The following is a 26,404-nucleotide window of genomic DNA, read 5'->3' as shown; positions in this document are numbered from 1 at the left end:
TACTGTACATACTCATATGTTCATCACGCAAGGTGCCGTTTCACTTAGTGTATGTCGACAACAACAAACAAACGAGACTTTAAAGAGTGAGTTTTGACAATATGGGAAATACCTCACGTGACAGGCGTGTTACCACGGCGACACGGCGCCCCTTGCCAGAGCAGGACGACAAGCAGAAGTGGTAAAATTGCCACCTGAAAGCTGCAGAAGATTCACACGTTTTGTAAGGCATTCCGACGTGAACAGAGTAACAGTTTTCTTGCCAAAACATTTTTTGTATTTGGCAAATTGCAGCCTTAGTGGAGCTTTTAGAGGCCAATCTTGGACTGGCTACCAAATAAAAATTCCCTTTTATTCACTAAATATTCAGACATCTGCTGTAAGTGGTTTGCAGTGACGATGGTAACTTTCATATCTTCATGAGGACGTGTGAGGAATCTCATGAGAAAAACAAAGTGATTTGTGGTAATTGGTCGGCGCTTTTAGTGATTTCATTTTGGTGACGCTGGGTGGTAAAACCAATTATTTTTTTCATTAGCAAGATGTAAAATGAGATCAAACCAACAAGCGTATTTAGCAAACCCCGTGAGTGCAGATTTTAAATCTTATTTCACACTGCTCACGGGAGAATTTAAAACCTTTTGAGATAAGATTCTTGATTTGGGAAAAAACAACTCATTTAAAAAAACAACTCACTCTATGGTCTTAGTTCAAATCCCAGTGCTCTAGTTCTAAAAAATAAAAACAAGCAAGTGATTCCTCTGATCCGAAGAAAGTTCTTAAGAGTCCAAATACCACGCAGCGGCCTCCCAAACTGAGCGCCTGTGAGGACAGCTGCCGGCCCCCGAGGTGTACGCAGAGCTCAGGAGCTATTAGAAGGTCCGAGCGCCACTGTCACGGTCTCTCTGAGCAAACCCTTCCACCTTCGAAGGACCCGGCGAGGCAACGGGGAGCGTGCGGCCCGTCCTTACTCCCGGGTGCGGCTCACAGGCGGCGAGCGGTGAGCTCAGGGGCTCGTGGTCCTCAGCCCCTGCTTCTCCATTATGTTCCACAGCTTACGCAGGTTCGACTGGGTGATGGTGTCGTCCGGCTTCAGCTGAAGCGCTCGGAGGTAATTGGCTTTGGCCTCTTGCAGCTTCCCGTTGAGGTGGAGGATCGCCCCGAGGTTCATCAAGGCGGCGGGATACTGGAAGCGAAAACAGATTGGGGGTAGTTTAAGGCTTTGTTCCAAAGAAGCGTGCCGTTCTCTGTTGGCAACCAAGGACTTAATACCCTTTCAGGTATGAGAAGGGTGCATATTTTAAAAGTATTACATTTTACATCATAGGGAATGATTGGAAAACGAGGAATAATGCTAATTAAGTTTGACTTTTCAGTTCAGAGAATTTAATTTGACCAGAAATGTTTTATATATCTGAGCGACCTCCAGTTAATTCTAATCCGGGCAATGGACTGAAGCCATAAACACACAATCAAATATCAATACTATATATAGTCCATGTTTTACTTTTATTTAAAACAGTCCCTGTAAAAGCAAAAGGGAAGCTGTGCAGCAGACCCGCACGGATCACACACACACACACACACACACACACACACACACACACACACCCTGTGCTGCAGTGTTTGGAGTCTGGTGACCACGCCGCCCTGCGTGTTGCCGTGTCTTTTTTTTCCCTGGGGGCCACACATGTCAGAGAGATCAACCAGCCCTTTGAAGTTGGTCCCGATGAATATACGCCAAATTGCGAGGGGGGTGGTGCGACGTGCGGGTGAGTCATGAGGACATAAGTACGGGAAAAGTGTCCCGGGTGCAAACACGGCCAAGACCATGAAGCATCTGGGCCGAGGGAGGGGCCACATCTGACCTCCATGTTAGTAAAGTAAGAAATGTGGAAAAGATGTCTAATCCCGTAGAACCGCTATGGTTCTACTCATACATTTAGTTAATTGTCATTCCCAGAAAACAAGGGATGATCAAATAAAAATAAAAATAGTTTATTGCAGAGTTTGAGTTTTTTCTCATGATTGCACATCAATGTCACATGGGATGGCACCTCGACACACGCTGAGAGCTCTACCACAAGCCCAGGCCTTCACTTCTCATGATCGAGGAATAATCCGTCAATCCAGGAGGAGCAACTCTTGCATGACAGATCAGTGTTTTGAACGTTTTAATAAACCATTCAACAGCAGTGAGCAAAGTAAGACCGTACTCACGTGCTTTGAGGTTAATTCAATTGAAGAATAAATCAAGAGAGAATAAATCTGTTCTATTTCTCACACCACCCGTATGAAACACGGCCCTAATGTCATTACCAAAGTAAAAGGCTGGTAGAAAGTTACCAGTTAATAAAACGTGCTGCGTATTGTACAAACGACATTAATCCCCCTTGCGGTTCAATTATTTTTCACAGTAGCAGCCACGGTTCTGGACTTTCACGGTCGAGGAAATTTTAGGGTGTTTGCGCAATAAATTACCTCCTGTTTGAACCACAATATGAAGGTCAAACCACAAAACACCGCTGGGGGATCGATTTGCAAGTTCAGCGATTTTTACAACTCAGAATAAGCCAAAACATACAAGTGTTTACACTTCTGCACATACATGGAAGTGACAGTTAAGGGGCCACGCACCAACATGTATGTTGGAAGGTGGAAGCTGGTTATTTTTGTGGAGAAAGTAAAGATCTCATGGTTACGGCAGTTGCAATTATTAATTATCTCAGTCAGTGATCTGGTTTCTGAAGTTTAGGTACATTATTATGAACTTGTTATTGATCATAACACAATGAATTACATTATCATCACATTAGTATGGGGGCCCTTTTAGGAGAAATGTCTAAAAAAGGAAAATAAATGGAGGAGTTAAAGGACTTTATTCTGTCAGGATTCAATTTTCAGCGTCTCTGACAAAACCAGCATGAGATATTCTACTATCCTCAGTGTCTCGACCCTAATTTCAGCTAATGAGCATCAACTAAATCCATCTCCGCCGTCGGGTCTGTGTTATCTCAGCCGGACAAATGGGTAATTCCAGGTTGATTAAAAGCGGGACGTACAGGTGCTTCCCTTCTCATTTGAACTCAGTGTTGTGAGGGCAGCAATGTAGCCGTTTGCTTTCATCAAGGGTCAGTTTTAAGTTTGCTTTTACCGGGCGGGTTTGCTTCCCTCGGCCCACCGACGGGAGGGAACAGACTAGAGGCGTTGGAGCCAGTACTCCTGCGCTTGCTGCTGCACTTTTCACCGCTACACAGTTAGTCTCTGCCTGTGCAAGTTCTTCTCCTCCGGAGACCAAGGAGTCATTTCCCGTTATTCATCACGTTAGCTGACTGGTTTACTGCCCCGACTGCGATGTGATCACCGTGCGTGCGTGAGCCAAACTAATCGATCGCAAAAGATTGAGAGTATACCTTGCAGATTGGGGCCAATGGGGAGCGAGCTGTTAATATTATACAGTTGGTCAAGAGGCTGGTGAGCACGTGTGCCCACGTTTCTCAAAAATGGGCTGGAGATCCCTGGACGGAAAGTTAATTGACTCCTGCTTTTCCTCAGTGCAGCTCAAAGGGTCTTTACTTCTCTCTACTTTCACCATTCCTGAGTTAACTTTCCCTCCACATTCTCCCCAGAAGGCTCCCATCATTCCTCAACCCCCCCCAACATTATATAACAAAGACTTTTGTGATTTATAACCTTACTCCTGCATTCTTTGTCACCCTTGCAACACTTGCAACCCTCTGCAAAACGTTCCCATGTCAAAAGCTTTTATTTTCTTCCCCTCATTTCCTGCTGCTCTGCAACCTCTCTGCCTGCCCACCTTTCCCTTAACTGGCATGTAAGCAGCAGCAGCACGGCCAGATGTGGAGCATTTGAGCCAGGACCATAAAGAAACACGTGCTATGTAGGTTGCGCGTCGGGCCTAACAACGCCCGCGAACATTATTGGACGATCAGGTACAGCCTCTCGTACCTTACTGCATAAGTACCCAATAGAAATGACATGTGTAGCAAAAGTGACCAAGTAGGAGAAAAGAAGCTTCTGTGTGGATGTGGCCGTCTATTTTGTGTGTTTGTCACACGGCAGCCCCGTTTCCTCACAATACCGCCACCCTTTGTAAAGGCAAATTTCCACAATTTTTAAGTTTTGACGTTGGTGATTGGAGAAAAAACGCGTGCAGTTACTTCGTAAAAGATCATCTGTGGAAACAATTAAAAAGTCATGGTTGTCATTCGTGTTTGAAACAATATGTGCGGGTAAATCAGATATTATGACACTGACAACCACGGAGGTGAGATAGCGGCTCATTTTCATGGTTCCAGTGAAAAAAAACGTTATTGTGTGCCTCTATTCTACTCAATGTTTGCATATGTTCTGCTGGGGTTTTGTAAACATTGTTTTCTGTGTGACATTGTCCAGATATATTTAGATCATCAATCCCGAACGTGATTTATTCAAATCACGACGCGGGAACAAACAGGCTGACTGCGTGGCAAACATATTTTTGCTCCCTACGGGGCCCATCGCCTAAACCAGCGGTTCCCAAACTCAAGAATGCCGCGGCCCAATTTAAAATCTGAAAATCTTTTGCGGCCCACCCAAACCTTTAATCACAACTCTGATCAAAACATAATGATTAAATGACCTTAAGAATTTAACCGAATGAAAATGTATTAACCGACAATGTATGTTTTGTATACCATTTTCTCCAGAGCTCATGTGCCGTGTTTTCCGCACAATAAGGCGCATAAGATACTGCATTCGAGAGCGCAAAAAAGTTTGTCTCCTCAAGGTATTGAGCTTTGAACTTCGTTGCTCACGAGGAGAATCTTTGCTCGCGCTCGAAGGAGTTTTCTTCCAGGGCCGATCGATGCTGCGAGGTGCGTCCGCCCCCCTCGCCACCCACGCCTTAAATCTTCGGCTGCTTTTAAAATAACTTATTTTCCCCGTTAAGATTCAGCTACTGTACAGAAAAGGGCGCCGTCTCTCTCTCTTTAATCTCATGAGGTGCTCGGCAAGAACGACAGCTTTGTTTCTCCGACGCACCTTGAAACAAGCTCCATATCTCACGCGCTTGAGCGCCGCTCAGCATCTCGCCGTCGTAGATGAGCTTTGGCATGAGGGTAGGTCCTACTTTGATAGAGTCTTTCACTTGATAAAATAGGTGCTGAGCACGGCAGGCACTTTGTTCCAGAATTGAACCTTGATGTCGGGACTCTGGCTTATTGGAACTCCTGGAAAAAAACTCACCAACAAACCGAGTCGGATCGGGAATCCTCACAGTAGTGTTGCGTTGGTGGGCTGGGCGGGCGGGGGGGAGAGCGTGGTTCGACAACGCACGCGCTTTGTGTTTCGGGACATGCAACTGCAGTCGGGACGGGGTGTCTTACATTATGCTTTTTACCTTCTTTTATACTCCACAGGTTCATTAAGCTGTCGAGGTCTATTAAGGGATGATCGTGCATATGGTTCCAGATAAAAAGGCAAAGCTTTTATTATAGGATTACCAGATCAGTGGCCAAAGTAAATACACAGTATTCATGTTTTGTTATAAAAGTCACCGTCAAATGTGTTCGGAACTGTTTTAATGATAAATGAGCAGACAGTCAAGTCTTCTGCAGTAAGATACAACACATTTTCTTATTTAAAAGAAATATATTAACAAAAATCATTTGTTTTAAGTTTACCAAGAGCTGTGAGTCAAGTGGTGAACCTAGAAAATTCTATTTTAAACTTTTGCACAATTGCTACCAAAGCAGCGTGATATTGCGTGACGGGCCTGTTTCTTTAAGCCAAAGAGCGGGAAGCCATGAACATCTGTACAGGATCCAACGGTAATCATTCAAATAGTTGCTGAGACGTTGTTATTGATATTGTCTGTGTGCAAAGTAAAGGCCCAAACGACATCGCCATGACTAAAACACAATTCCTCCTGTGTATTATTGATCTTGTGTGTTATAACGTCATTCCACCGCTCTGCATTTTTCCAGCCGGGGTCGAAAAAAGCCTTTTACATTCCAACGGAGGCCCAGACACCGACTCGAGTTACTCAACTGTCCTGAGATCTTAAATGTGTGTTTTACGCCTGACCGCAATCACATGTTTGTTTGCAAACACGTTATAAGTATTTTTTTATTTTAGCAATATTATCTCAGGGTATTACTGTATGTGTAGTGTGATGCAATTGTTATTTTTTAAAATTTGGGATGGATAAAAAGGCACAAATTGGCGTATCTAACATCATGACATGCAAGTAACATGCAATAGTCTTTTAAATATGGTCCATTAACCTGCTGGAGTGCATCTTGTCTGTCTGCAGATCTACAGATTTGACGTTACAATACAAAGTCACTGTTGGCTTTCACATATTTGACACATTGAAGGGAAGGATAAACACATCTCCTTTAACCTCATCCCGCTTTCCTGAACAACATTCGATCTATAAACAGGAAGAAAGAAAAAAGAAAAAACTGCTGAGCTGCTGATTGTTGGAATAGTAGAAAAACTAACAGACTAATATTTTGGCGAGTTTTAATTAGTTGCAGAGCTATTTGAATGAGGTGTTTTACAATGAGTTAACCGGGCAATCAAGCCTTTATTTGTGCAACCATTTGAATTTCTCAAGACGTGGAAAACTTGCACACATGCACGCAACTCGTGCTGGCACACACGGGCAAACCAGCGTGGCTCCTCAGCAGGAGAAATGAGCTTTCTCTGATAATACAGCAGGGAATGAGGACTTATTTCTTCAGTAGACTCTACATTTCTAAATAGCAATGACACTTTAATGTAGCTGGGCCTTTCCCGCCTAATTCTCTGCAAGAAAGACAATGTGCACGAATCCCCAAACGTCAACTATTCCCAGAGGAGCAGAAGGAAATCTCATCCCGTCAGCTGAACCCGCGCAACGAATCGGAAGTCGGTTCTCGAGCGCGAGGGCGGGAAGAGGAAGAGCGAGACGGAGTGAGAAGCGGGCACGTGAACTCGCCCGAGCTGCACAGCGCGCTAAGACAAACCAAAAGCCTTCCGGTTGGCGGTGCAGCGAGAACAAAGGATTACGCAGGCCGAGGCTGAGGAGCAGCATAAAGCCCCGGGATAAACCGTGCAGACAGTAGACCTCCCTCTTTCGCATGCGGCCTTCCGCATACCACGAAAAAAAAGAAAAACGTGGTCCTGTCGTCTCACGGATGAAGAATTGGGTCATGGCAAACGTCTGGAAATAGTCAAACGCTCACCTGAGCATGTGGGCCGCTCTGAAGACCACGTCAAACTCCCCGCTGTCGAGGCGAGCAGCTTTCTGCGCCATCTCCGCAGCTTCCAGCAGCCGCGACTCCTCCAACAAAAACTGACCTGGCAGAGCGGGAGAGAACAGCGGAGACACGAGAGGGATACGCAGTCTGCGGTCTACAAGTGTTGCCTTTGGTCGAGGAACAGCCTGGTCGGCCCCTGAAATAACATGCCAATACTGCATATGAGTGCAACATATCATCACTCCTCGACCATCGCTCAGACTCATTTGTTCAAGTTAGCCGAGCCTTCGCGGGTCGGGTTCTTTGGGTCGAAAATGCCCCTGGCGGGAAGGTTTGTGGCTCATTGAGCGGAGCCCTGTGGACCAGCAGAATGGGAGGGCATCGGGGCAGGTCGGACTGCTCGGTAAGGGGGCAGGTTTGGAGTGGAATTGATACCACGTTGACTTTGTTTGGCCCGGCTACTGTGCCGGGACGCTAAAACCACTATGGGAACCTCGGCATATTTTCCTCAATAACTGTGGATGAAACTGAAGTCGTGAGCACGGGCCTGAGGTGAGAGACGCATCTAAAGGGGAGATTTCAGAGAGCCAATCTATAAGTAGTAAAGAAAAGACAAACTGTATCAATACAGTTAAAGCTTTGTTTAAATAATTTGATTTTGTAATCTTAACAGTGTGACTTTGAAGGACATGTTGGAACCAGTAACGTTGCTGCAGACCGTCCTGATCAGAATAATAAGTACTGTAACGCCTGCGTAGCCATAAATAAATCAGCTTGCATAATGGGGATGCTCCACCTTTATGTGACCTAATGGACACTTAAGATACTTTGGGAATAGTATCCAGACGTGACAACGCCACTCTCTTTGGAGGGGAGAGACCCTGAATTCAATTATCGTATTGGCCAAAACCCCATACGAGGTAGATCATAGACAGACAGAGGCTTCTGCGTGTACAATGCAATATCACTTTTATTTAAACAATAACTTTATAAAACCACATCCAAATAATTTATACCAGTAGTGATTGACCGGGGGCACAATGACACTTCCAACAATAAAAACACTGCACACTGTTAAGAAAGGCTAAAATAAGCAACATTACAAACCAACACACTCAAATACGATTACTGATCCTAGTTAAAAGACACAAACACAATAGAAGTGGGGAAGGGGGAAGCAACGGTCATCAAAAGGGCACAATATCAGTGTGTTATCTCTATAAATAGAGGGAGCAAGATGGAGGCACTTGAGCATAATCTAAACTAAAACTATGGTCTGAGAAAAAGAGCAGTGGCTGTCCTGCTGACCACTCCGTGTCACCAGTTCAGCCTGAAATGCACAAAACAGCCATTAATCACCAAGTACCCATCATCCTTCTCATTACAAAACACATAATGTGCTTGCAAGCCCAACTTCCTACCTCCTTGGCCCAATGTACCTGTGCACCAGCAGGTAGGACCCTGGGCTCACCAGGTCTGGTTCAGGTCTGACCGTCTACCATAGAGAAGAACATTATATTAATTTCCCCATGGCCTACAGGATGTAGATTAAAATTGCACAACCTACCTCCTTAGTACGGTTTGCTCACCCGCACGGTACTGGCGAGCAACAAACAAAGCACCCAGACTTCAGCACATGCCGGACAACGAGAACAAACGTGAGTTGCTCAACTCTCACAGGATCTCCTTTATATGGAGAGGCTCTCCTTGAGTTTAAGCCTCCCGCTCTATGCTGAGGCTCCCAGGTCCTAAGGTCCCACCCCTCACATTTATTCGTGTATCTATCGCATGCCATTTCTATCACGCTCTTTGCCGCTGAAATTAGTTTTTACACCAGAGGTGACAACTAGAGTACTTTGGGAAATGCAAAAATCAAGTCAGCTGGTGCTGTGCCAGCGAGCTGACATCTGCACCAGCTGTTCATCTGTTGTTCTCCAGCTGTTCATCATAACACAAGACAGGGTTTTAACAGGCTTTTAAATAAAGAAAGTAAGTGACTTGTCGGCTTATTTGAAATCAATCTCACTAGTAAAGTCATGTGGGGGCACAAGGGCAAGACAAGGGATGCTGAAGCTGTCACGTTCTATATTTTCATCAGGCCAAAGAGAACAATGTGAGGAAATGGTCCCCCCCCCCACCCCTTTGGGATCTCGTGGTCACCACGTGCCGACTGATACACGGGCCGATAAGGGGGAAGAGAAGGCAAAGGGGTCACCCAAGTTTGTGCTTGACTCTGTGGTGTATGTGACAATATACATTTGAGGATGTCAAAAATACTGGGAGGATGTGACAAATAAAAGGATCAACAATAACAACCCACCGTAATGCATGTAGCAGTTGCCTTTTGCCGGGTCGAGTCGGATGGCCTTCAGGAAGTACCTCTCTGCTTCCGCTTTCTGCCCCTGAGGAGAGACGGAATGAACGGCGTCAATATATTTTTTCGACTGCACCTCAAAAGTGCTCACTGTTAAAACCCCTGCGCGGTTTGCCTTTCAAGCTCCCCAGGGAGCACAAGACGTAATTTCAACGTTGAAATATGGTTGAGATCAGGTTGAAATGAGGTCTGAACGTCTAAGACCTCATTTGAACGTCTTTTCAACGGGCTAAAAATGGGATAAAACATCAACGTGCGAGAAAACGTCAATTTGTTGACAAATGTGTCATGATGTAACGTAAGGTTGAAAGATAGACGATATTAACGTTAAGATTTTCATAATAATTAATGAACTGGTCGGCGAAATTTGGTCTACGTGAAGACGTAATTTCAACGTATTTCATATTTCACTTAAAACGTCATAAATATGAAACTACGGACTGCGTGCTGTTTGTTGGAGCCATTCTGAATACTGCAATGGGATGGCGCTGTTTTGCCACCAGCCTATTTAACACCAGGGCTAATTAGTGCAGGTGTGGCGCACAGCGAGGCAGATAACTTTTGACCGTGAGGCACGGCGGATTGTGAACCGAATTGTTTGTTATTTTTGTTTTAAATAAATGGATTGACATATCCGATGTTAAGTTCAGAAGTTATGAAAGTAAGTTATTTTTATTTTAAGCCACAAAACAACACGCCGGAAAACACGAGTACAAAACAACTTAAATGTGCGCCAGCAATTAGTCAAAAGCTTCCCAGTGAGCACAAGACGTAATTTCAACGTTAAAATATGGTTGAATCGGGTTGAAATGAGGTCTGAACGTCTAAGACCTCATTTCAACGTCTTTTCAACCGGCTAAAAATGGGATGAAACATCAACGTGCCAGAAAACGTCAATTTGTTGACAAATGTGTCATGATGTAACGTAAGGTTGAAAGATAGACGATATTAACGTTAAGATTTTCATAATAATTAATGAACTGGTCGGCGAAATTTGGTCTACGCGAAGACGTAATTTCAACGTATTTAATATTTCACTTAAAACGTCATAAATATGAAACTACGGACTGCGTGCTGTTAATAAGATGCGTTTAAGACATAATAATGCGGGCAGGTTCAAACATTACTTGTAAACACGTGACTCCGCTCACATCTGTAACGCGCATGCGCGAGTTCTTAGACGCCTGCAGAGCTCCGAGCGGACGAGGCGAAGTTACGGCAGCAGAGCGACATGAACGGGCTGATAGAACCACGACTACCGGCTCCACTACTCTGTAAGTACGCGAGTGTTTGGATGAAGCACACATGGAACTATAACCGGGTGTTTTACTTGTGCTGCCGACTCGATACAGGAAAGACGGCCCTTTTTGTTAAGCTAGTTAGCGTTAGCGCAGGTAGTTTGCCAGTTAGCATGCTAGCTTGGAGCATTCTAGCGTGCAGCATGATGACCTGGACCAAAAGTAAACATCCCAGAATATTTTTCGTGTGTTTGGTGTTACTAATGCGTTAGGTTGTTGCTGTACCCATAAATGTTATTGCATTTCACATTGAAAATACGTTTTTAAAGCAATGGGGGCTAAATACAGATTGCAAGGGTGAAGGGCTGAATTCAACAAGTTGTGCTCTGTAAACAAGAGGGCCAACACATTGTAAGTTACTGCGTGCTTAAAGCATGATACTGTGTAATATACCTGGAAATGTTACTCCAGAAATACCATAAGTTGCAGATGATTTGTTATCTTGTTGATAATGTAATAAGTAAACAATCTATAAATGAGGGTTCTAACACACCAGCTGCTGTTATTATTACTAGTTTATTACTGTCATCATAAACCCAAATGACCAACTTTGCCTTTGTGCTTCCCTCCTCACAGGTTTCTGCGGGTGGTGGTTGCATCTGATGGAGGTTACGTCTGATGATGGTTGTCCCTGCACTGGTCCTGCCTTACCCCTGGCTTAATAATCCACAATATTAGAATCATTTCTGTCGTAGGAATCGGATGTACTGTAGATCTTTAAATTGTTCATACTCTACACACCTTCTTTCCTGCTGTTTTCTCCTCAGGTTTCTCCCGGTTGACGGTTTTTTACATTTTGGGGGTTTTGGGACAGGATGTTGCATGTTTACAGATTGCAAAACTGAACAGAATAAAATGATTTGAATTGAATAAACACGTTGACCAGAGGAATCTGCAATTGAGGGGTGTTCTCTGGCACTCTGACTCCCTTTACACAAAGAATCCTCAAGTGAGGATGAGGGAGATGCAGCTGATTTCAGGTATACTATCCCAACTCAAGTGACTCACACCCACATCTTGTTACAGAATCTAAAAATGAAGTTCAAATAATTCAGAAAAATGGTCTACAAACACAGATTTGTTGTTGTTGAACACAGAAATGTTGTTTTTGCACTTTTAAATCCATAGTTCATTTCCCTGAAATATATATTTTATTTTTGTATTGTTTTTAATTAGGAAAAGTGTTATATGTATAGTGTTATATTTATAATACATGCAAATTAATAAAATAATGTGTTTGTCCTTGTTAAGGGCTGTTAACATGACAACTGTGACTAAGTATGTAACTTGTAAGTTTCCAGCGAGCAATTTATCCGTTGAAACAACGTTTAAAAGACTTCTATGGCCGGACGTTGAAAAGACGTTGCAAAATGGTTTAAAAGTGAAAGTTGTTTCAACGTCTTTTCATAGACGTTGAAAAGACGTTCGCGTGTAGACCCGTTTTCAACGTGATTTATAATATCGGTGGTAAACTTACAAATGTGGACGTAGTTTCTTTTTAAACCTCCAAAATAATGATATAGCACAGAAGAGAAGACGAAATATTACCGTATTAAAAATCACGTTGAAATGTGGTCTAAACATAGACGTCTTTTCAACGTCTACGAATAGACGTTGAAACAACTTTCACTTTTAAACCATTTTGCAACGTCTTTTAAACGTCTTTTCAACCAAAAAATGCTCACTGGGCGTCCTTTCTACCCCAGTGAGCACAAGACGTAATTTCAACGTTGAAATATGGTTGAAATCGGGTTGAAATGAGGTCTGAACGTCTAAGACCTCATTTCAACGTCTTTTCAACCGGCTAAAAATGGGATGAAACATCAACGTGCCAGAAAACGTCAATTTGTTGATAAATGTGTCATGATGTAACGTAAGGTTGAAAGATAGACGATATTAACGTTAAGATTTTCATAATAATTAATGAACTGGTCGGCGAAATTTGGTCTACGCGAAGACGTAATTTCAACGTATTTAATATTTCACTTAAAACGTCATAATTATGAAACTACGGACTGCGTGCTGTTAATAAGATGCGTTTAAGACATAATAATGCGGGCACCCAGTGAGCACAAGACGTAATTTCAACGTTGAAATATGGTTGAAATCGGGTTGAAATGAGGTCTGAACGTCTAAGACCTCATTTCAACGTCTTTTCAACCGGCTAAAAATGGGATGAAACATCAACGTGCCAGAAAACGTCAATTTGTTGATAAATGTGTCATGATGTAACGTAAGGTTGAAAGATAGACGATATTAACGTTAAGATTTTCATAATAATTAATGAACTGGTCGGCGAAATTTGGTCTACGCGAAGACGTAATTTCAACGTATTTAATATTTCACTTAAAACGTCATAATTATGAAACTACGGACTGCGTGCTGTTAATAAGATGCGTTTAAGACATAATAATGCGGGCAGGTTCAAACATTACTTGTAAACACGTGACTCCGCTCACATCTGTAACGCGCATGCGCGAGTTCTTAGACGCCTGCAGAGCTCCGAGCGGACGAGGCGAAGTTACGGCAGCAGAGCGACATGAACGGGCTGATAGAACCACGACTACCGGCTCCAATGCTCTGTAAGTACGGGAGTGTTTGGATGAAGCACACATGGAACTATAACCGGGTGTTTTACTTGTGCTGCCCACCCGATACGGGAAAGACGGTCCTTTTTGTTAAGCTAGTTAGCGTTAGCGCAGGTAGTTTGCTAGTTAGCATGCTAGCTTGGAGCATGCTAGCGTTCAGCATGATGACCTGGACCAAAAGTAAACATCCCAGAATATTTTTCGTGTGTTTGGTGTTACTAATGCGTTAGGTTGTTGCTGTACCCATAAATGTTATTGCATTTCACATTGAAAATACGTTTTTAAAGCAATGGGGGCTAAATACAGATTGCAAGGGTGAAGGGCTGAATTCAACAAGTTGTGGTCTGTAAACAAGAGGGACAACACATTGTAAGTTACTGCTGCTTAAAGCATGATACTGTGTAATATACCTGGAAATGTTACTCCAGAAATACCATAAGTTGCAGATGAATTGTTATCTTGTTGATAATGTAATAAGTAAACCATCTATAAATGAGGATTCTAACACACCTGCTGCTGCTGTTATTATTATTATGAGTTTATTACTGTCATCATAAACCCAAATGACCAACTTTGCCGTTGTGCTTCCCTCCTCACAGGTTTCTGCGGGTGGTGGTTGCATCTGATGGAGGTTACGTCTGATGATGGTTGTCCCTGCACTGGTCCTGCCTTACCCCTGGCTTAGTAATCTACAATATTAGAATCATTTCTGTTTTAGGAATTGGATGTACTGTACATCTTTGAATTGTTCATACTCTACACACCTTCGGCCTTGCTGTTTTCTCCTCAGGTTTCTCCCGGTTGAAGGTTTTTTACATTTTGGGGGTTTTGGGACAGGATGTTGCATGTTTACAGATTGCAAAGATGAACAAAATAAAATGATTTGAATTGAATAAACACGTTGACCAGAGAAATCTGCAATTCAGGGCTGTTCTCTGCACTCTGACTCCCTTTACACAAAGAATCATCAAGTGAGGATGAGGGAGATGCAGCTGATTTCAGGTATACTATCCCAACTCAAGTGACTCAGATCCACATCTTGTTACAGAATCTAAAAATGAAGTTCAAATGATTCAGAAAAATGGTCTACAAACACAGAATTGTTGTTGTTGAACACAGAAATGTTGTTTCTGCACTTTTAAATCCATAGTTTATTTCCCTGAAATATATATTTTATTTTTGTATTGTTTTTAATTAGGAAAAGTGTTATATGTATAGTGTTATATTTATAATAAATGCAAATGAACAAAATAATGTGTTTGTCCTTGTTAAGGGCTGTTAACATAACAACTGTGACTAAGTATGTAACTTGTAAGTTTCCAGCGAGCAATTTATCCGTTGAAACAACGTTTAAAAGACGTCTATGGCCCGACGTTGAAAAGAGGTTGCAAATTGGTTCAAAAGTGAAAGTTGTTTCAACGTCTATTCGTAGACGTTGAAAAGACGTTCGCGTATAGACCCGTTTTCAACGTGATATATAATATCGGTGGTAAACTTACAAATGTGGACGTAGTTTCTTTTTAAACCTCTAAAATAATGATATAGCACACAAGAGAGGACGAAATATTACCGTATTAAAAAATCACGTTGAAATGTGGTCTAAACATAGACGTCTTTTCAACGTCTACGAATAGACGTTGAAACAACTTTCACTTTTAAACCATTTTGCAACGTGTTTTCAACGTCGGGCATAGAGGTCTTTTAAACGTCTTTTCAACCAAAAAATGCTCACTGGGACGTCTCACATTTCCGCTTTCATAGCACGATAGCACCATTATTAAAGCGAAGGATGTTTACGAGAGAACGGATCAGATTTAAGAACTTTTGTCGGAGGAAATGCGTAAATATGACCGCTTATACAAGCCGTCATTGGCGGGTTGCATAAGCGGGTTGGATTCATGGAGGGAGATCGCCGCAGACGCCGGTTTGCCGGTCGAGAGGTGCACAAAGTTGCGGTGGAAAATACGGGACAAACGTGTCCGCGAGCAGCAGTGGCGATGCACGAGGCAATAAAGTCTATGATAAATAAATAAATAAATAGACGTGACTCTCTAGGTCGTCTTCAACAAAAACACGTTACTCCGCCTGTTGTTCTGGAGGTGAATTGCTCTGCAACACATCCCCGCTCTCAGTTGGGCGCCAGATGCCTTCTGATCAACAATTAACAACGCACACTCATCTATTAAAGGCTGATGTTTTAGCAGTGACAGCGCGGCCAGCAGTGTTACTACAAGACGATGCCGTGGCATGAATAAAACATCAGGTATTGTGTTAAATCGGAGCCGTGTCGAGTCTATTAAGGCTAGAGGTTGTTTCTGAAAAAGAAAAGGTTTTGCATGAACCAGGATAAATAATGTATAAGAATCAACGTGAATTACAGCAAATGGCTTCAGTCTGATAGAAAGAACGAGCTTGAATACTTAGTCAAGTCACTTTTTAGTAAACACATCATTTTCTAATCTAAATATACATGTGGGGTTTCACTTGATGCTACGGAGAATCAAGTGCATGCTTAATAGACGTGATGGTGTCCAAGCGTAGATCACAGGTCGAGGCTGAGCAGCATCCTCTCTGTGTATTTTTATACTCATATTCACAGATGTGGGAATGTGGATACTCGAGGGCCAGCTGGTTTAATAATAACACCTTTGTCTTTGTCTGTTTATTAAACCCCAGAATGAAGCTTTCACACGCAGAGGTGAATTGAGTGGTTTGAGGAGTTGCACTACTATCACACGTTTGAGGATATTAATGGGTGCCGAGGGTGAGATGCATCACAGTTAGGCCCCCAAACGTAAGTCGCTCTATTTTAATGAACAACAAAGTTGAGATCACATTGAGGACATTGAGGACCTCCTGACGGCCTCAGAGGATGAGTGGCAGACGCGGGCCGTGGCTCCGTCGACTCCGAGGCGATCGTGATTGACGCCTGCGTCGCATCAGCTGAGGAAATGGCGAGAAGACGACTGAAGGCAATATCTCAGGCGTCGGGGGTCGCCGCGTCCATCTCTGACCTGTGGCCCGCGCCGAGGCCGGATCACATCGGTGGAGGTGTGGCAGGCTCACCCTTCCCTTCCTCCCGTCAACAAATCACGGCAACTTGTCACTCTTTGTGCCTCGGCGACCAGCTCAGCTCCCCTGAAGTCTCCTCACAGGGATCTGAACCTCAAAACACCCTGACAGTTTCTTCATCACTCACAGTGGTGCCACAATCAGAGGAGAGGAACATGATGGGGGGGGGGTGGGGACTTCCTGCACTGGTTTTGATCACTTAAACGCTGCTGTCGCACAGAGGACGTGGAGGAGGGAAACGTTGAAGTGGTTCCTAAAACTTTTAATCCATTAACTGCAAAGCTCTAAACTTGTGCAGAGAACTAAGTTCCCTTGGCATTGCTCATAACGCCTGCGTCGTTCCCCACGGTCACGGACCGGCAGAGATTCTCTCCATTCTCCTACAAAATCAATAGCCCTTCCTCGGATAAAATGAGTTACTGTTAATGGCCCGATGCGTCCGAGTCCAAGCACTCCTCCTCTGAAGAATCACGTTGCTCTTGCCGACTGTCGTCAGCGACAGTGTCTGGTTTGGGGTGCGTTTTGATATCCGATGGCGTTTGTATACAGAGGGGGGGGGGCGTTCTTGACAGCTTATCTCGTGGTGTCAGAGGAGCAATTCTTTAAGCTGACCATTAGTCTGCCTACAGATGGCAAAATCAATCGAGCGTGGCGCAGGAGCTGAATTACATTTGAAAGACTTTGTAAGAGGTTACACACGCCATGCAATGACATCGTTGAGCCACACAACGTATGGTGCACACGAGGGGGAATTGACACAATTATCCAATGACAGGACATGTTTGACATTTAAGCTTTGCAGAGAGAAACTACTGTAATACAACAGTGTCCGTCTCACTATTCCGATACAAAAACAGAGAGAAATGGTTAAATCTTGGATTTCCCAGCTAGATTAAGTAGGTCTTCCACATGTATCAGTGTTGAAACACAAACCTCAGACTCTGTTTCCACCAGGGAAATGAAAAGGACGGACAGGAAGACTCTAAACTCCACCGCAGGCAACCGAACACATTGACTTTCCTTTGGGGCCCCAGAAAAAAAGCCTTGTAACAAATCACAAGGTCCAAAAAGCAGGCTGCTAAGACGGGGTTTTTAATCCCAGACATCGCGACACCTCTCATGCTCACGGTCTTCCATACTTCCCCCCCACCTCCCTCTCTCTCCCCCACACATTGATTAACTGTAGAAACTCGAGGAGGACATTACGATCAGCACAGAGCTGAAGAGGACTGATGAAAAGCCCGGGGAGGTGAAAGAGAGTAGTGAAAAAAGAGGAGGACTGGTTTGGGAAAACAAAAACAGTCAGCCGCCGAAAGTGTCTACTGAACTAGCAACATAGAAAACTAAAAAAAAGCAATTTCTTTAAAGCTAAAAGAAGGAAGGATGAAATTTGAAATCTCACCGTCATAGCCAGCAGCTTTCCGTAGGTGAGATGTGCTGGAATGTGGTCCGGCTTGGCTCGCAGGGACTCTCTTTACCAGTGTCCGGCCTCGGTCAGCTTGTTCAGTCTGATATAGGCCTCTCCTGTGACGGCAGGGTCAGGGGTCAACTTTCAGAGGGCAGTTCTTCACGTGAGCGACTTGGCACGCAGCCTCAAACCCCATATTTTTATTTCAATCTAATTATATGTTTACTAGTATAGCTCCACAATGCAAGAATAAATATACACACTTTCTGTCCTTCAGAGAAGTCAACTTTAATACGCAGTGAGTAGTGAATACCTTCATCTGATTAGAGGTTTTTTAAACTGAGGTGCAGGGTGTGTCTCACAAACTACCGACTGTCTCACTCTCGCTCATCTGTCAGACATCATGCGATACCTCCCCCGTCGGCCCGTCTGACCCTGCACCTGAAAAAACAATATACCCGCGCTCTCTCTCTCTCGCAGACGTCCAATAACACGCTTATTAGCGCAGGAATTTGACAGCGGCCGGTCACTGAAAACAACACCGTAACATATTTAGGGGAAAAGAAACCGAATGAGTCCCAGTTGTTGTTTGGCCTGGAGTAGGCCGGCACTTTAATTCTGAGAGGATTAGGTCTAATCTCTCGCTTGATAGGAAGCCGTGATAAGCAAACAGGTGTGCCACGCTTAATCACAACTCAGGGACCTTTTTCCATTATTTGAATACACACATTCTCCTTTTCCTGCAAATGAGCAATACTGCCGTGTAATAAATTATATCATAACCCCTCCTGAGATGAAAAGAGATACATGGAAATATATTTTCAAGATGATCTCTATCTGTGAAGCTTTATGTTTCAGATTTAAGTGCTGGAAATCCATAAAATTCTAGCTACATTACTACTAATGTCCTTGACACCAGCTAACGTCAAACAGAGGAAAGGAACGGATTAGACGATCTATATTAGGTGATCATATAACTTTTTAAAGCTTCCTATATTCCAATGTAACTTTGTTTCATACAGAATTACTGAATCACTTTGTCGTATTTAATGGACAGGCTTATTTGGATTATAGAGATTTACCAGCAACGCAAAGCCAAAAGCTTTTCCCCCAAAAAATGCACGTGCAGGCCTGTTAAGACACTTCATCAGTTCGTGGGTTTCCAAACGTTGGCCCGATTGTCTCGCACGCACGGCAGCGGACGCCTGCGTGAGATTAGCTCAAACATCAACGTGCAATTAAGAGTGAAGTCCGAGGGGCTGAAAAGCAGCTCATTCCTCAGCCCACCGGGGAGAGAGCTGGAGCGAGACCAGCAGGGCGCTGATTACCACCTGGGTGCGACTGCGATGAAAGCTGCCGCGGCTTGGCGTCCGAGCAACAGCATGAGAGCAATAAAAAATTTTAAAAACGGCAAATACGTGCAGGCGGGTGTGTGCCAAACGGGCAAACGGGTTCACTGAGGAAACGACGCCACGCTGCAGAAACCGCTGATCTCTGCTGCTCAGCGCTGAACTGGAGCGCTCGTCAACATTTTGACATAATCCCAGAAACTTTGTCAAATGCCATTTGACAAAGCTTCTGGGATTATGTCAATGCAATGGAACCAGTGCAGCACCACGTCTGGATTAAAGACATCCCAGGTTTCGTGTGTGTGTGTGTGTGTGTGTGTGTGTGTGTGTGTGTAGGCAGCTGCATGTGTGTGAGTGACAGAGAGAGAGAGAAAATCAAAAGCTAAAAAAGAGAAAGAAGAAAACGGATTTAATGAGCCTGAGAGCAGCTGTTCCACAGCTGTAATATAACAAGACGGCTTGTTCTTGTAGAGAAAAGCAAATTAACTTGAACATGATATTACAAAGCTGACTACCGTCTCAAAACACTGTTTAACAGCATTCATTCGGGTTAGATTACTTAAAGAATGATTTCACCGATGGTTGTCTGCTTGATGTCCGATTTTCTTTTGACAACCTCCTTCATTCGTGCGGTTTTTCAAACTTTGTGCAGAGGCTTAAACTAAACACTGGGCTGCAGAAAGCTACAGGTGGCTGAACCTAGTTTTCATCTTCATATCTAATAGGCAAGAGCTTACGCTAAGCTCCCGCTTTCAGATTTACAACTGGGAATGTGAACCTTGGGGGTTCATTTCTTGTGAATTCTCACAACACAAGCGTTCTGACACGTCTTTGATTTCTTCATCATTTAATCATCAAACAAACAACAACAATCCTATTGGTTTTGCATCAACGTTTTCTACTGATTTTAACCATACACACTAAAAACTGCTGGGTGTGTTGCAGGGTTTTTTGCAGACTTCTGTGGTTCAAAACAACCCAGTTGCTGGGTCAACCGATGTATGTTGGGTCGATGAATTTTGACTCAGCGCATGAGTTGCACAAAAACAATAACCCAACCCCCTTATAAATAACCCATAATGGGTAGAACATGTCATAACTCAGCGTTTGGGCAGATGAAATAACCCAGCAGTTTTTAGTGTGTGGCTACCTCACATTCAAGTCTGCAAGAGTGAAACGACCAATGGGGCTTTAAGCAATGGTCTTACTTGCAGTTTTGTTTAGTTAAAACACTGTCTGTCCCGCAGGAAATAAAAACAGTTTGTTTGTTTAAGGGACTGAGCACAAAAAATGAATTAAGTACAGCGGGAAATTGCTTAACACTCCTCCAAAATAGCCTGCACCCCGATCCCAATGTGTCATATACCCATTCAACTTAAAAACAACAGCTTTCATGCTTGTAAACAGTGAAAAAAACTGCTCCTACCCATCATGTTGTAGAGGCTCTGTGGTGCAAATTGTCTTGGCATTTTCTGTATTGCTTCTTCAAACACGGCGAGGGCCTCCTGTGAATGAAACAAATGAGAAGAAAAAAAAAAAGGTGGGGGATGTTTGCATTAGGGCAGAGAGCGCGAGCCAAAGAGAATCTGGCGCTGTGGTAACCAGTCATCCCTCCCCTGCAGCCGGGGGGCCGTGACACTGTGAAAACACAGCGTGGAATTGGGGGGCGCTGGGTGGCTGGTTCACACAGAGCCCAAGCAGAAAATGGGTCCATCCTCGGCGTCACGGCTGTTAAGGCGGCCCGGAGCGGCCGCACCACGTGGACCCTGGGACGTATTGAGAGTAGGCTCTGCACTCTGCACTGCCCATGGGGGTTTAAATGGTAGAAGGAGCTGGAAGTGCTTTATAAACTGAAGCGAATGTCGCGGTTAAAGATCGGAGGAAGTGGGACTGCTCGCATTGTCCGGCATGCCAACAGTTTACAAAAGCCCTTATTGAATCTGCGGTGCTGCTGCTTCAACCCTGATTGAATCAGCAGCACCGGTGATTTAGCACAGAATAAATGTGCTTTATTTGAAAGTGTAGGTCTATAGAGGCATGATGACACAAGCAATGCTGGATCGTGTCCATTTGGAACTGAGAATAATTAAAACCATCTTATCCGAGTTGTTTAGACACAATATGGTTGTGCATGTAAAATACAGTACATTTTATTCCGTATTGTGGTGATCTATAGGTCCATCAACAACAAATAGCATATTGATTGACTTGAAACATACATTACAAAACGCATCACGTAGGAAAATGTGATTTGTCTGCAGGCCGGGTGCTCACCTCCTGCTGTCCCTGTTCGTGCAGCAGCTTGCCCAGGTTGTACAAGCAGCTGGTGACTGAGCTCTTGTGGGTGTGGGGGTCCTTCAGGTTTTCGTCTGGGATGTCTGCGCAGGTCAGGAAGGTGCGCTTGGACTCATCTAGGCGACCCTGGTTCATCAGAATGATGCCGGTGTTCAAGTAGGCCGCTGTTGCGGAAAAAAAAAGACTGCTGATTTTGGATTCGCTTTTTTCCCCTTTGATGCTAAAGCCAAGTGGCAACAACCAAGCCACTGTAACCCGACTTCACGCCTGTATCCTCTGCTGCTGCGGCTTCATTCCACGATGCCGACCTCCTGCACGTCTGCTGCGTCTTTTACTGAGAACCTTTTTTTCCTCCAAATCTGATTGCACAAACTAACCCACAATCAACGGTGCTGAAAAGTTGAGTAATTGCCGTTTCTACAATACACATTTGAGGTGGAACCGTAAACCCCCGTTTCTCTTTTTAATGCATTAATCTTATATAGTATATTTGCCGTTTGTGTGCATCCTGGGGGATCCTTTGGACGCTTGTTAAACTTTTTTTCCTTTCCGAGACAACGTCTAATAGTCAATACGGAGCTGGAGAGTAATTAATCTCTATGGACCTGCCTCTCTAAACAACCGCCTGTCATGTCTGGTTGTGGGAATAAATTAACCCGCTACTGGATCAATCTCTTCTATAGGGGGGGTTGACGTGTAATCATGTTGAAGGGCGGTGACCAAGCAGCCTTTTATTCTCCAATAACTCTAGTGGAGCTTTTTCCTCTTCTGTCTTCAGTCTTTGGGATTGTTGATCTTGAAAGCTCATATTTTTTTATTCCACATCCTTACAGCTTACAGTCTTATTGTTATTGCTACATGCTGTTGCATTAGATGAATAAAATATATATTTTTTTCCGTACACTACATAAATCAATAGCACATTTCCACAAAACAGCCTTCTTTCAGCCTTCCTTCTTCTTCTGAATATTGAATATGGGAGTTGTCTCCTCATTATTCAGTGACTAATGCTTCAACCTTGAGAAGCGCTTTAAACGGTCACATTATGATCCTGTCGTCAACGAGTCTGCTGCTCATTAAGCTTGTTATCGGCTATAACAGATCGGATAATTGCACGTTAAGTGGAAATCTTCTAGTCTTACCGCGCGATCTTGATGAGGTGGATAATTAATCCAAGGAAGAAAGAAGGAGTCGTTGACTGACGCCTGGAACAATGGGGAGCTAATTTACTGCATTATCAGGTAAGATTGGGGGGATTTGTTCTCATCAACCCGCCGAAGGTGACACGCATGTATGAAATATTAGAAATTCCAGCAAAGCAGAGAATGAGGGATGGATGGCGAGGAAGAGTGATGCGAATAGAAGAAGCAGTGATCATAGGAGCGATCGGGTGAAGTCTAAATAAATGACATTATGCAGTGGCTACACGCCTTGACTTTGAAAGGTTTCACCTATTTCTCTCCCTTCACACGACCACGTCTGTTGTTCACTGTTGCCTGGACATAGCGTGGCCGCAACCGCAAGAGATGCCGATAAAAATAAATAATGAGCCGTACTTACAAGCCAGAGTTGGCCGGCTCCCAATGGCCAGCTTGTAGTAGTGGAGGGCCTCTGAGAACTTGCTCTCCTGTAGCAGCAAACCGCTGAAAACAGACAAAAGGAAAGACGGCACAGGCGGTTTAGGGCTTTAAATAAGAAGAAGATGAAGAAAAAAAGGATCTGGTGATACATACCCCCCCCCCCCCCCCCCCCCTCTCCAGGCGTCATTATTAACCTTGTCAGACAGAACAGCCCTCTCGAGAATACAAGACGAGATGGCACTTCCTCCGAGAGAGAACGTGCCCATTTGTTTGCGTACACACAGTAAAAACCAAGTAAAAAAAAAGCTCATCCGGAAAACAGCAGAGGAAAACGTGCAAATTAAAGATTTGAAAATGTGATTTATGTTGAAGTGGAAGGACACAAACTCACAGGTTATACAGCATGTCGGCCATGTTGCTGTGGTAATAGAGGGCGTTTCTGTAGGCCTGTTCAGCCTCCTCCATCTGGCCCTGGCTCTTCAGGACGTTTCCAAGGTTGCCCCATGCTGACGAGGGTTAGGGGTTCAAGTTACAATAGGGAAGCTTAGTCACACAGAGTGAACACTTGTGGCAACCTTCTGAAATGCTTTTCGATCAAAGTATGAGGAGAGGAGATTCCTGTGGCAGGTATTCATTTTCACAGGGTTTATTTTATCCTCAAAAGTGAAATAAATGAAGGGCAAATACAGAAGGCAGGTGATAAAAAGTTGCTAAGAGCTTTAATACATTTAGCGAATAGTGCAAGCATGAAAATAAATGTAAAGGGGGAATGGATATAAAGTAATAGCTAATGTCAATGTATCATAATGCCACCTGTTTTTTTAAGGTCACTTTATAGGCTTCAGAATAAACATCTAAAAATAATCATTAAAGGCAAGGAACAGGATGTTGTTATATGGTTTACCTTTGCATCTCCACAAGTATTATTTAATACAAAGATAAAATCCTGGCTCTGGCCCTTTTGTGGACTCGATTAAAGTGCAGAAATATGCAGCGTGCATTTAAGCAATGTTTTTAGTATTTTGCTGATGAAAATTTATGGAGCTCCTTTTGCAGGTCACCTTTGAACAGTGTGTCCGTTGGGCTGCGTTCAACTCTCATATTAGCAACGATGAAGTTGAGTTGGGGACATTGCTGCCGCTCGATGGCCTGCCAAAACCAACAGCTGTCACGCCTCAGCTGCGCTCACAATCTGAAAGGGAAATTACCAAACACAACATGCACCCTGCTCCCCCCCCCAACAGCTCGGAGGTAAATCAGTGTTCGATAACCTCGAATGTGGAGGCTATGAATTCATTTTCATTGCCAATAAGAGACGGGTGGGACAGGGCAATCCAGTGTCATTTAACAGATTGCATGCTGGGTAAAAGAAGACTAATGATAAAGGGCTTCAGCTGTGTTGCAGCCGTCGGAAAAGTAAAATCCCAAAAGTCGAAATTAGGCCTTGAGTGGCGCAGCGGTCTCATTTTGCTTTTTGAGCACTGTCTCGTGAGCACATGCTTATGGGGCTGCGTGATGAAGAGAAGACATTTTTCAAGGGGTTTGACTTTGAATTATTCAGGGCAGCAAAGAGAGACAGCTGCACACAGTATTACATTCAAAAACCGTGTCTGACAGCTCGCTCACTATTTGACAAAATGAGAGGTTTTAGGCGCTGGTATGTGCACGAAAAGTACATAAAAGTCGCCCTTTTTGTGCGCGCCGAGTGAAAGGGCCTCACCTTTAGCGGGATTGACATAAATTCCAGACTTGTAGAGCATCTCCTCGTTCTGCCAGTCTCTGTTCCTCAAAACGGTCTTAACGCCGAACAGGAGAACGACGGCGGCGCTGCAGGACACCAAGAAGGTCCTGGGGAGCCGCGCGGCAGACGCACGTACAGGCACCTCATCGCCACCGCCACCAGCAGGCAGAAGCCCATGCTGGGGATGTACAGCACTCGCTATGCTATCACAAAGCCCATGTAGAAGAAGAGGTTTGTGGCGGGGAGGAAAGGGATCGCCAACAGGCCCAGTGAGAACACCACCACGTTTTCAGTGGTGGGCAGAGGAGTTCTGCTCTCGTGGTGCTGTCAGGTGCCGTTCTGCTCGCCGCTATTAGTGTGAGCGTCCGCGTGCGAATCGTTCAGGTGATCGTGGTTGTTGTATTGGCAGCTGTGCCCGTTGCTGTTCCCATTTCTGCCGTTGGCGTGCTGATGATGCACTTTGCCGTTGGTCTCCTTGGCTTTCGCCGGCCGGCGCGTCCGCAGGCCGAACCGAGACAGCGACAGCAGCCCGAGGTAGAAGGCCGCGGTGTGGGTGTTCCTCCAGTCGGCGAGGCGCCTGATCAAAGGCAAGGCGTCCATCGACCAATCGAAGCTGAGCCTGTTCGGGCAAAGCAGGAGCCAGAAGTTGACGGCGGGCAGGTAGGAAAACGTGAGCGTCCTGGTGAGGAGGGAGGGGGAGTCGGCCGCCGGGTTGTCGGAGTTGGAGAAGTTGGGGGGTTTGTTACCCATCCAGTAGAAGCGGCAGGCCAGCAGCACGGCTCCCCAGGCTGCCAGCAGAAACACGTTCAGCAGCAGGCGGACGTTCTTTCTCTGGAGGGTAAAGAAAACACAGGAAGAGTGATCAAAACTACAACAAACAAAACCACTTGACTGTGGAAATCCAAATTTAAAATGTTTTAGGTTTCTCTCAAATCAGCAGCTTCAGCATGCAAAGTAACGTCCAAGTGTCCAATAGCGTCCTCCGTAGACTTTGCAGCCATTGATGGTTTCATTAGTCTCAGGGGTGTGAATCTAAATCTCAGTGTATCACATTCCTGGAATTCTTTAGACAAATAGCTGTTTGCTACTTTACATTTAAACCCGAGGCAATAGGAAGGAAGGAAAGGAAATGACAACAGGGGAAAACACCTCGATGGCTCATTACAATATTTGCCTTAGTGCAATAGAGGAGGTAAACAACAAATGGAAAATACGACGCAATCAAACACATTTGCATGTTCAGTGTGTCTCCTCGTCAAAATGTTTGCTTGGTTTTGCAGCTGAAGAAAAAGTGTCCCTCTGAAGCAAAAGACTGGCGCTCAATATGTGCATAGAATGTTAATGGTACTATTAGAAAGATTAAAAAAATATTTATGTATATATAAACGGTCAACTCTGTCAAACCCTTTGCTGGTGGCCTGACGACAACCCGGAGTGCAGCACAGCATTTTA

The 26,404-nt window shown here is 44.2% G+C and overlaps 2 long non-coding RNA genes and 1 pseudogene across 3 annotated transcripts; 2 read left to right on the top strand and 1 right to left on the bottom strand.

Moving 5' to 3' along the window:
- Positions 1-1,047: 1,047 nt before the first annotated feature.
- Positions 1,048-25,777, bottom strand: LOC144391048 (protein O-mannosyl-transferase TMTC2-like; annotated as a pseudogene). Its single transcript, XR_013454912.1, has 9 exons — positions 24,932-25,777; positions 23,603-23,717; positions 23,192-23,274; positions 21,611-21,795; positions 20,763-20,841; positions 17,982-18,103; positions 9,568-9,649; positions 7,233-7,347; positions 1,048-1,186 (listed from the first exon to the last, which is right to left on the bottom strand). The product of XR_013454912.1 is annotated as a protein O-mannosyl-transferase TMTC2-like (transcript).
- Positions 10,429-11,806, top strand: LOC144391049 (uncharacterized). The gene is made up of 2 exons (XR_013454913.1): positions 10,429-10,895; positions 11,496-11,806. It is a non-coding gene; the product is annotated as an uncharacterized LOC144391049 (long non-coding RNA).
- Positions 12,987-14,758, top strand: LOC144391050 (uncharacterized). The gene is made up of 2 exons (XR_013454915.1): positions 12,987-13,501; positions 14,107-14,758. It is a non-coding gene; the product is annotated as an uncharacterized LOC144391050 (long non-coding RNA).
- Positions 25,778-26,404: the final 627 nt, after the last annotated feature.

This window comes from Gasterosteus aculeatus, chromosome Y (assembly GCF_964276395.1).
Source record: "Gasterosteus aculeatus chromosome Y, fGasAcu3.hap1.1, whole genome shotgun sequence".
NCBI classification, from domain to species: Eukaryota; Metazoa; Chordata; class Actinopteri; order Perciformes; family Gasterosteidae; genus Gasterosteus; species Gasterosteus aculeatus.
This window is presented reverse-complemented; position numbering and strand designations above follow the sequence as displayed.